The 12176-nt window shown below is 39.5% G+C and overlaps 1 protein-coding gene across 1 annotated transcript in view; it reads right to left on the bottom strand.

Annotated features, from left to right (window-relative positions):
- Positions 1-12176, bottom strand: part of LOC126235573 (MFS-type transporter SLC18B1-like) — a 331857-nt gene that overhangs the window by 58093 nt on the left and 261588 nt on the right. The window lies entirely within an intron of this gene.

The raw sequence follows: 12176 nt of genomic DNA, 5'->3' as shown, positions 1-12176 counted from the left end.
GTTTCTAGATCTAAAAACAGTTCATTGCAGGAGATACTGAGATGTGATTTCACTTATGGTATTTCAATTATACTAAGGTAAGTGTAAGCAACCAACATTTCCTGATGTAACCAAAAATTGAAGATAAAATACCACAAGTAAAACCACTTCTTCTGTAAGAAACTGTTTTTAGAACAAGAAAGCTAGCCAGATTGTAAATATGTTTAATTACAGCCACTATTTATGTGTTATATTGATCAAACAGAAGACACTTGTGATATGAATACATACATATTTGTAAGAGCATAGAAGGATTTTAGATACCTTTAATAAAAAAGTTGTTCCTCCATGGTCCCACAATACCTCAGTGATGAAGTAATTAATGAAACTGTGGTGTGTGTACTGTAAGACCTTCGGTACACACACCATCAGATTATTTGACTTGTCGCTCTAACGAAGTAGGCGAGTGTCAGCAATATGTCTTGTGGTCTTATCGTGGCGTGTTTATCTTCTGCCGTTAGGTCAGACGATAGAAATGCCACTTGCACGCTTAGAGTAGCAGATTGACAGTGACCAACTTTAAACAGAACTTGATTAATTTTCACACACATTTATTAAAATAATAAAAAGCATAGAAATAACTTAACTTGGTTCTGGATGCTATTTACAATTGACAATCTAAAGTTCCTTTGGTCTTGGTACGTTAATCTTATTCTCACATATCTCTGATACTTGTCAAAGTGTCTATACATTTCTCTTCATGGCTATGTACAGGAATATGGTAATCTTATTAGGCGCAGACTGAAACTTGACTATAGACTAATGCAGACAAATGCAGACTGACTAATCACAGGTCTGTACACTCGTTATAATACCTCGAGCATTCAGGTATCACTGCGCGAGTGTGATCCGCGAGGAGAAAAGGTTCTACATTAGCAGCAATCTCATTGGCTGCGTGACACATTAATACACGGATCGGCGGAAACAGAATTTGGTCCGTCTCAAAGGCAGCGCCATCTCGTAGTGCGGAGACGGACGAGCGCTGCGCCTGCGCTGTTGTGCCTAGTGGGGCGCGCTCTATTGGGAAAGTTGTGTACGCGCTGACTATGCGGAACTATGTACACAACAGAAACATTATTCTCTATCTAATCAAGAGTGTTGTTTCTGTGCCCTGGACTGACTATGAGGGATGCTTGCAGCATACTTCACATATAACTAAACTGGTATCCAAAATTAAAGCAACAAATGGAAATTTTAAAAGGCTGCATTTATTTTGCAAGAAAGCAGTATAAACATGTGACAGTAAAGTAGAAACAATGTAAAGAATGCAAAATGTAAATAACTACTATATGCATAATGGTAGACAAAAATTTTCTTCATTTTTTCCAACTTAACGGATTTGCACACACATTCCAACAACTGGTTAATGTGCTCAGTATGGGATGTGAATATCTCTGGCAGCAATACAGGCTCAATAACAATGGGATATGCTGTGAATGATATCATAAATCACATGTTGAAGCAATAATGCCCATTCTTCGAGCAGAGCTGCTTGCAAGTCTTTGAGCATGGTTGGTGGATGCTGAGGTGATGCAGCTGTCTCCCTAGTGCATCCCAGACATGCTCTATGGTATTTGCATCAGGAGAACAAGCAGACCATGCCATGCATGCAACATTTTCCATTTCCAAGAAAACATCAACCACCCATCCTCTACAAGGTCGAGCATTGTCAGCCATCTATACGAAGTCTGGGTCCACACCACCTCGCAAGAACCACACATGAGGTCCCAAGACCTCGTCACGATATCTAACAGTAGTTAAACCTTGCCAATTCACCCATACAATTTCATGAAGGGGTATTTGAGTGGTCCACATAATCCCTGCCCACACCATTAGGGATTCTCCTCGATATTGGTCTCTCTCCACAATGCTTGGGTCCTGAAATGATATGCCCCATTCCTTCCAAATGAGAATGCTTGGAGAATCTCTCTCCTGACCAAATCGAGACTCATCTGTGAAAAGAAGTTTAGCCCACTGTTGGACATCAAGGTGGTATGCTGATGACTCCCTCTAGACATTACCTGCTGTGAAGACGCATTAGAGGTATACATACAGCAGGTCTCCAACAATAAAAGTCACTCTGACAAAGCCTTCTGTCACTGTTTGTCTTAATACAACTTGTCCAGTGGACACTGTGAGGTCAAATGCCAGTTGCTGTGCAGTACTAAGGTGGTAGCATCATGCCCTTACAGCCAAATAATACTCTTCTCTTTCTGATATCAAGCATGGTCGGCTCTGCCCTGGTCTTCGGGATACTGTTTTGCTCTTTATAAACTGTCACCACATTTCAGAAACAACAGAATGATTCACATGCATCCCAGGAAATCCATGGAGTTACGGATATGGTGTGTACATCTCCCAACATAAGGGCTAAGCAGTTGTTTGAGGTGCTTGGCCAACAATTGGGCCACATCAATTTGCAACTGTCCTGCTTCCGTTCTTCTTATGGCCCTCCACCAAAGAGTCTGGTGGGCATCTTCTTTGTGACATACTGCCCTGTCTGTGAGTGTATACACAGTAAATGTGGATGTGGGACCCAGTACACACTACCCCATTTGAGAGATGTTCTGATGACATAATTGGCATGCTTGTCCATTGGCTGAAATGCCACAATCAATGTAGAATATGAGTGAATGGACATCTCTTGATAGTTTGTATGATTATACCATGGATTAGACACAAGAAGAGGAAATAGCAATTTGTTGCTTTAATTTTGGACACCAGTGTGTTATACAAATTTGGAGAACAAAACTAATTTTATAAGGATATATGATAAGTGCACAGAAAAGAAAACTTTAAAACTGCATTTTTCCTAGTGAATGCAATAATGCATAAAAAGAGTTCTGATACTTCTTACACTTGCACCAAATCGTCAGCGGTGCAGGGGTGTGCTACACATCAGAGTCTGTGAACCAGGTAGCTGACTGTGTGTGTGGGTTGCATGCAAGGGCTTTTTATAATAGCTAACTCTCCATCCAATCCAAATAATGAAAGCTGTAAAAGAACATAAAGAAACGTCCCCAACAAATGAGACTGTTGTCATCCTACAAATAAATTGGCAAAGTGTTTGCAAGAAAGTCCCAGAGTTTGGGAGTACTGTTAAAAAACAGTGGAGCTCACAAATACTAGATACAAGAAGCTAGTCATATGACAAAAGCATAGGCTAATGAGAAATAGATATGCAATCTATTTGTCACAGAAGAGAAGAAACTAAAATGTTCAGAACTGAAGTGAGCTGGAACTTGTCATTGGCTCCTTCTGTTGACCACCAGGCTTATCCCCAGATGTAAGCAAAACCTGTAGAGAAACATCTTCTCACTAATCATACCATCACCATCAAAAGAGTCAACAATCAGTTTTGTAAGTGGCTGACACTGACAAGACAATCTCTGACATAATACTAAATGCCTTTGCTGGAAACAGATTCTTGAAAAGTCAACTCATGATGGAAATAGGTTAATCTTATGGCAACCAATAGAACTGGCCTCTTTGACAATGTCCACTTTGAAACTGTTATTGATGACCGTGATGCTACTAAAGTACAAAGGGTAACTAAAGCAAAAAGAAAACCTTGCATATTCAGTGAACAAGATGAAGAAGCTGTAGCATCATTCCTCAAGAGGGAACTTGAAATTACAGTTCTGCAAACGAGCATGTAGATGAACTATGGCTCAAATTTAGAAACACTGAACAGACATGTACCCAGTATAACAGTTCATGATATGAAGAACCCTTCATAGTATACAATAATTGTAAAGAAATTTCTAATGAAACAGCAAGTCCTGCAATAGGTGCAAAATAAAGTACAATGCTAGTGATAAAGGGATATCTAACAAGACGCATTTGGGTTTCACAAGGCAATGTGTGAAGCCTTCAATGATTAAAGTAACAAAGTTCATCAGAAGGCCTCTGACAAAACCCAAAAAAATTCTGACCACATGTAAAGGCTGTCGGGTCAGCTATACATATCAGTACTAGATTCGGCTTCATCCTGTAACTTAATAATGATGTGGTGTTTAATGTCATACGTGTGCAAACAGAAGAAGAGAATACTGACAATAATTCTTAAAGTCTTCATTGATTATTGGAATTTTAGTTGTGACTGACTGATCTGTAGCACAGGCCAATGTCTAGGTTATGGTGAAGAGTGACAGTTGGTTGAGACTTGGTGAAGCTACTGAATGCAGACGCAAAATCTCAGATGTTGTAAGATACTAACCTGTAGCATAGCCCAAAGTCTAGATTACGGTGAAAGGTGGTACATTGGTTGAGTTGGCAGAGTGGTATCTGACACTTCAAATTATCCAGACACTCACAGGCAACACAGGAATTCCAATTGATGTTAGTGAAGAAAGAGCAGAAATGTTAACAAATGTTTTATTACCAAAGTTTAATACTTACATCACTGAAAAGATGAGTGTCATAGAAAAGATGATCTCGGATAAGTGTCAGTCTGATTCTTGCATCACTGCAAAGATGAGTGTCATAGACAATAGTGCTAATGGCTTTGTGAAATTGCTAAAACTAAACAAGCCCTTTCCCCTTTAAACATAAAATACTGTAGACTCTCAAACAAAAACCTGTGTCCAGTGGTTGATAGATGCACAGGTCACACCAGTATAGTATAGCAGAAGTGGTCCACATGGTTCACATAACTATTATCACTGACATGCATTCATTGTTGAATCTTAGAAGGTATCCTAATCTCAAACGTAATGTAATTCAAAAGGAATGCTAACTAGAACAGATTCCAAAAGCATCAGTTATATGAATCTCAATTATCATGAATTTACAGTCACAGAAATTCAGAAAAACCTGAAATGGCAGAATATTTGTGATAGACGGATTGATTACAGTGTGCACAGAGGCATTTAGGCAATTTTTTAACCTGTGCTCCACGTGAATAATGGGTGGTAAAATGAGAAGCATTGTCTGCCACACACTTCACAATGGTCTGCAATAAAAGGATGTAGACGTGGCTGCAGAAATCAACACGGGATCACTGAATGGCATTTTGTACTGGAACAACCACCACTACATTGGATGAAAGAAAGAATGGTCACTGCCTGCCTTCCACTTTGGGGCCCTCTGTATCCAGCTGCTGAGCACACTCTAAATGAAGCAAGAATCATGAGACCTAACTGTCTGCTACATCAAATGGACCTTTCAGAGCTTCAAATGCTGATCTAGTTTCTCTGGAGACGGCAACTTGCTCTCCAACACATCCTTACATCCTCCACTATGTTAATATTCCCTCCTCCCTTTCTCCAAAGAGTAGGATTTGATTATTACCTTATTTATTATATTTTTACCTTTGTATTTCCGTCTTTTTAGCCAAAATTGCAACTAATTCTCCACACTTATTTTTTAACTGCATTATTCATTCCACTTTTTATCCTTTTTCCTCCCCAATACATCAGTACTTTGTACTTCGCTTCCTGAAGGTAAATACTATCAAATGATCAGAAGCAGAGATATGTGAACCAATCTTCAATCTGTCTAAGCGTTTGCTGTTTCTCCTGCATGTGTTTTTCATTTCCTAAGTATAACATCACTAACAGGTGATGATATAATGTCAGTTCATAGTAAAAATATTTCTGTTACTGATAAATCAGATATATGTACAGTATTTAACAATCATTTTCTGAGCATTGCTGGTGAATTAAATAAAAATTTAGTTTCTACAGGGAATCATATAACTCTCTTGGCAAATTCCTTTCCAAAGTTGATGTCTGAAATACTCTTCTGTGATACAGACAAGGGGGTGATGGAGTCAATAATTACCTCACTGAAGACAATGGACTCTCATAGATATGATGGAGTGCCTAGCAGAATATTAAAGTAATGTGCTGCACAAGTTAGCCCTGTATTAAGCCATATTTGTAATTTTTCCGTTAGGAATGGTCAGGTTACTGAACAATTTAAGTACTCAGTAGTAAAGCCACTTTATAAAAAGGGAGAAAGGGATAATGTATACAATTTTTGGCCTATTTATATGCCATCAGTGTTTGCTAAAGTTATTGAAAAGGCCATGTATGTAAGGAGAATTGATCATTTTATATCACACAATTTGCTATCAAATGTACAGTTTGGCTTTAGAAGTTGTTTAACATCTGAAAATGCTATAGTCTCTTTTCTCTGTGAGGTACTGGATGGGTTAACAAAAGGTTTTGAATGCTAAGCATATTTCTTTATTTAACTAAGGTGTCTGATTGTGTTGATCACAAAATATTGTTCCAGAAGTTGGACCATTATGGAATACGGGGAGTAACTCACAATTGGTTCACCTCTTACTTTAGCAACAGACAGCAAAAGGTCATTGTTTGCAGTGTTGAGTATGGCTGTGATGTGGGGTCTGAGTTGGGTATGGTCAAATGGGGGGTGCCTCAGGGATCAGTGTTGGAGCAGCTCCTGTTCCTTATTTATATAAATGATATCCCCTCTAGTTTTATGGGTAACTCTAAAATATTTCTGTTCGCTGATGACATTAGCTTGGTAGTGCAGTTCATGACATACGTTCATGGCTTGTAGAAAACAACTAACACTAAATCACAGTAAGACTCAGTTTTTACAGTTTCTAACACACAATTCAACAAAACCTGGCGTTTTATTTTCACAGAATGGGGATATGATTAGTGAAACTGAACAGTTCAAATTTCTAGGTGTTCAGATAGATATTAAACTGTCATGGAAAGCTCATTTTCAGGATCTTGTGACTTAATGCTGCCATTTTTACTGTCTACATCTACATATCGACATATCTAGCCACCAAACGGTGTGTGGTGGAGGGCACAATTCGTGCCAAAGTCTTATCTCCCCCCCCCCCCCTTCCCCCTCTGTTCCACTCGCGGATCGCACGAGGGAAAAAACGACTGTCTGAATGCCTCAGTATGAGCTCTTATTTCCCTTATCTTTGAATGGTGATCATTGCGTGATTTGAAAGCTGGTGGTAATAATATATACTCTATATCCTAGGTGAAGATCGATTTCGGAATATAGCGAGCAGCCCCTTCTGTTTAGCGCGCCATCTATCTGCAAGTGTGCCCCACTTCAGACTTTCTATGAGACTTGTAACACTCTCGCGATGGGTAAATGTACTAGTCATGAATCTTGCTGCTCTTCTTTGGACCTTCTCAATCTCTTGAATCAGACCCAATTGTTAAGTGTCCCACACAGACGAACAATACTCCAAGACTGGACGAACTAACGTATTGTAAGCTATTTTCTTTGTTGAAGGACTGCATTGCTTCAGGATTCTACCAATAAATCACAATCTAGAGTCCGCGTTACCCATTACTTGTGTAATCTGATCATTCCATTTGAGATCATTTCGAATAGTCACACGCAGATACTTGACGGACGTTACCACTTCCAAAGGCTGGGCATTTATTTTGTACTCTTATATTAATGGGGATTTTTGCCTTTTTATATGCAGTAGGTTACACTTGCGTTCACAACTTTCATGTGATACTACTTTCCTGTAGACTACAGCATCATCGGCATACAGTCTAAGGCCGCTGTCAATACCATCAAGCAGATCATTTATTTAAATCATAAAAAGCAGACGACCTATTGCGCTGCCCTGGGGCACGTCTGAAGTTACGCTTGATTCTGTTGAAGTCACCTCGTTCAGGACGACATACGGCTCCCTGTCTGTTAGAAAACTTTCTATCCAACCGCATATGTCATCAGATAGACCATAAGCACACACTTTTTGTAGCAAGTGACAGTGTGGAACTGATTCGAACACCTTTCGAAAGTTGAGAAATATGGCATCAACCTGGGAGCCGGTATCTAGAGCCTGTTGTATATCATGCACAAAGAGGGTCAGCTGTGTCTCGCATGACCGCTGTTTCCTAAAACCATGCTGGTTTCTGCAGATGAGCTTCTGAGAGTCTAGAAAGGTCATTATGTCTGAACACAAAATATTTTCCATGATTCTACAACAAATCGATGTCAGTGAAATTTGCCGGTAATTATGTGCATCCAATTTTCTACCCTTTTTATAGATTGCTATGACCTGGGCCTTCTTCCAGTTCCATGAAACTTTCCGCTGTTCCAATGATCTCTGAGAGATGATGGATAAGAATGGTGCTATATTTGTAGCATAGTCAACATAAAATCTTACGGGGATACCATCTGGGCCAGATCTGGGCCTGGCGTCTAAGGATCTTAACTGTTTTAAAATCCCAGATACACTAAACACTATATCAGCCATCCTTCCGTTTGTTCAATATTTCAAAGGGGGAATGGTGTTGCAGTCCTCTACCGTAAATGAGTTTTTGAAAGCTAGGATTAGAATTTCGGCCTTCTGTTTATCATCAGTTACATTACCTGTGCTGTCAGCAAGAGAAGGTATTGAATTATTTGTAGCGTTCATATATTTTACGTATGACCAAAATTTTTTTGCAGTTATTTTTAGAATCTGCAGATAAAATATTGCTTTCAAATTTGTTAAAAGAATCTCTCATTGTCCTTCAGACAGCTGCTTTCATTTGGCATAATTTTTGTTTGTCAGCGAGGCAGGGACTATGTTTAGAACGACTGTGCAAAATACTCTGCTTTCTCAGCAACTTCCTAATATATTTGTTGTACCAAGATGGATCCTTTCCCTCTCCTATACTTTTGCTAGGCACATACTTCTCTAGCACATGGTGGACAATACCTTTAAATTCCGACGAAAGGGTGCTCAATATCTTTGTGTCCCACAGTGAATGCTTGAAGCTGACTATGAAGATATTCATTAATGACACTTTTATTTGCTTTCTCAAACAAGAAAACTCTACACTGATTCTGATTCTTCTTTCCCCCCCCCCCTTTTTTTTTTTTCCCCGAACTTCCACTGACATAGAAGCCACAATGACATTATGATCACTAATACCTTCTAGATTAACTTCCTCAAAAAAAAAGACACCAGCTCTGTTTGTCGCCACGATATCTAATATGTTCCCATCTCGATTTGGTTTTCTAATCAATTGCTCAAAGTTGTATGTTGAGAGTGCTCCAAGAATAACTTCACATGAATCTTTGCTTCTGCCCCCTGTGATAAATGTGTAATTTTTCCAGTCAATGCATGGTAGATTAAAGTCTCCACCTATAACTAATAGATAATTTGGATATTTACTTCCTATGTAGCAGCAGCAGCAGCAGCAGCAGCACTCCGTCTTCAGGCCACAAGTGGCCCATCGGGTACTTCCTGTGTACTCAAGACTTTCCCTGAAACGTTCTGCGACATTTGTTTCGGATGCTGGTGGTCTATAAAAACATCCTAATACAATGGTCAATCCTTGTCTGATTGACAGCTTTATCCAGAGTATTTCACAGTCTGACCCAGTATCAAACGCTATCTGAAGGAAGTGATCGTTTGACACAAAGATTACTCTACTTTGCTTATTTTCATTCACTTATGTTTTATGTTGTTATACTTTGGTGTAACTCTTCCCACTGTAATAGGATATTTCTGGCTTAGAAACAGGTGGTTCAGGCAATAAGTGTTGAAAATTCATGAACCTCTTGTCAACTCCTGATAATATCAGCTTATTCCCAAGAGTAAGCAGGTTTCACTCAGTCAATACTCAGCAGAAATCAAACCTGCATTTGGATCGCACTTTTGTAACTCTTGTGCAGAAAGGTGTGCAGTATACTACTACACTCATTTTCAACAAGCTACCACAAGAGTTCAAAAATCTTAGCAGTAATCCACATGCTTTCAAATTGAAACTTAAGAGTTTCCTCATTGCCACTCCTTCTATTCTGTCGAAGAGTTCCTTGAAAAATGAAGGTGATTTTTCTGTTGTATTGTTGATTGTGTTTACTTAAACTTATGGCTTGTCTTTTTTCGGGATCATAAACATTTTATTTTTATCCGTTATTATGTTTAAATTGTAATTTCATGTACTGACACATTCCATGACCTTGGAGATTTGCTCCTTAATTTGGTCCTATGGAACTAGATGTGTAATAAATAAGAAAAGCACGTAGCTTTCCTCCATATAATACTGGGATTTGGGTTTGTTTCAAATTATTTGTCCAACACTTTAAGTTGGACAAAATGTGTTTAAGATTTGGCTGTTTCTTCTGTCCTTCCTGAAGTGAAATATTTGTAAATTTAGCTGTCTGTCTTAGTATATAAGAACAGTATGCCAAACCTTGTCTTCGGTCTCTAGAGCAAAAGCTTGGAAAAGAGAAGAAATTATTACTGATATCAAAGAGAAAAAGAAGGCTCCCCACTGTCCTGATAAGCTACATATCTTGAGGCACAGTTAAACCTTTACTGACACTATCCAGTGTGGTGTGGCAGCACCAACAAATTATAAAACATAAATAATGCAGGTGATTTTTGGCAGCTCACTGTCTACCATGACATGACATAACATGGTGTCAGCTCTGGCAGCAGCAATGGCTCCAACCTGATTGGGTACAGAGATTGGGTAAGAGATACTGCTACACCATTCCATACAGCTCTGCAGGTCTCTCAGCAACCCGTGAAGTTGTCAGTGTGTGAGAGATCTGGAGAAAGAGCCAACCAAGGCTACAGTCAAACACCTTCTACACTGAGATAGGTCAGGAGATAACATAAAGGGCACATACAAGACAGGGCACAGCCACCAGCCTTAACACATCGGAAATTGTGAGAAAAGACTACCAAAATTAAGGATCATACACTGTGCAACAGTACTCCAAAAGCGGATGCACAAACATAGTACAGGCAGTCTCTTCAGTAGATCAGTTGAATCTTCTAAGTGTTCTGCCAATAAAACAGAGTCTATGGTCTGCCTTCTGCACAATATTTTCTGTGTGCTCTTTCCAGTTTAAGCTCTTTGTAACTGTAATTCCTAGGTATTTAGTTGAATTTGTAGCTTCTAGGTTTGACTGATTTATGGTGCAACTGAAGTTTAATGAATTCCTGTTGGCAGTATAACCAATTTATTTACACATTACATTTGGAATTAGTCAAACCATACAAATACCTGAGTGTAACAATTTGTGGGAATATCAACTGTAACTACTCTATACTGTGCACTTCACAGTGGTTCGCAGAGTGCAGGTACAGATGTATATGTAGTGTAGAATGATCACATGGGGTCAGTTACAGATAAATCAGGTGGCAAATGTCAGTTCGCTGGTAGGGTACTGTGAAAACTGCAACCTTTCTACAGAAGATACTGCTTACAAAATACATCCCACTCGTCCCAGATTCTTACTCAAGGGTGTGGAACACACACAAAATACGGCTAACACAGGATATCAAAAGTATACAAAGAAGTGCATAATCAATGGTCACAGGTTTGCTTCATGCAAAGAAGAGCATTATGGAAATGATAAGCTGGCAGACACTTGACGACAGACATGAACTATCCTGTGAAAGCCCACTTAGGGAGTTTCAAGAACTAGTATTAAGTCTGCAGTCTATGAATACTCTACAGCCCCTTATGTAGCACTCCCACAGATAATTCAAAGATGAGATTGGATAAACTACAGCACACACAGAGGCTATCAGTCCTCCCATACTCCATACATGAATTAAATGGAAGGCAACCCTGATAAGCAGTATAATGGGAAGTTGAGCCGTGCGTTGCTCGTGTTCCCACCATCATGTATTTTACACCCTGTTTTTAAAGTACTTCCACCTCACTACGTTAATTTGAATTACTACTATCACTGTGTTGCTGCTTTGCCTGACCGTGACCAGCACTAGCAGCGCGTATCAATATATCCCCTCTCACAGTATCTTTGTTCGACTGCTATGACTCCCCGGTCGTTGTCTGTCATAAGCCAGTTCGGATAGCGAGTTCGTCGTGAGTTCGGGCTGCCAGTCAGTGGGAACGCATCTGGAGCAAAGTCCGGACCTGCCAGTCGCGGAGTTGCAATGCACCACTAGTGCAGTCTTCCATGCATTTCACTGTTGTAGGGCCTTTACAGTCAGATTGTTCAGCTAAGCCAGAAATGGTAATCCCTTCCCACATCCTACTGTGATAGCACTCTTCATATCACTTGGGCCTTGAAATACTTAACCACACTCTTCAGCATAATCTGACAGTTTCTTTCTGTGCCCTAAGCTGAAAGGTAACCTTCCCAAAATTGCATTCTCAAAACACAAAGTTGGATGATCCAAGTGCAAGCTATGAGGCCTGTTC

The sequence above is a fragment of the Schistocerca nitens genome, chromosome 2, assembly GCF_023898315.1.
Source record: "Schistocerca nitens isolate TAMUIC-IGC-003100 chromosome 2, iqSchNite1.1, whole genome shotgun sequence".
NCBI lineage: Eukaryota > Metazoa > Arthropoda > Insecta > Orthoptera > Acrididae > Schistocerca > Schistocerca nitens.
This window is presented reverse-complemented; position numbering and strand designations above follow the sequence as displayed.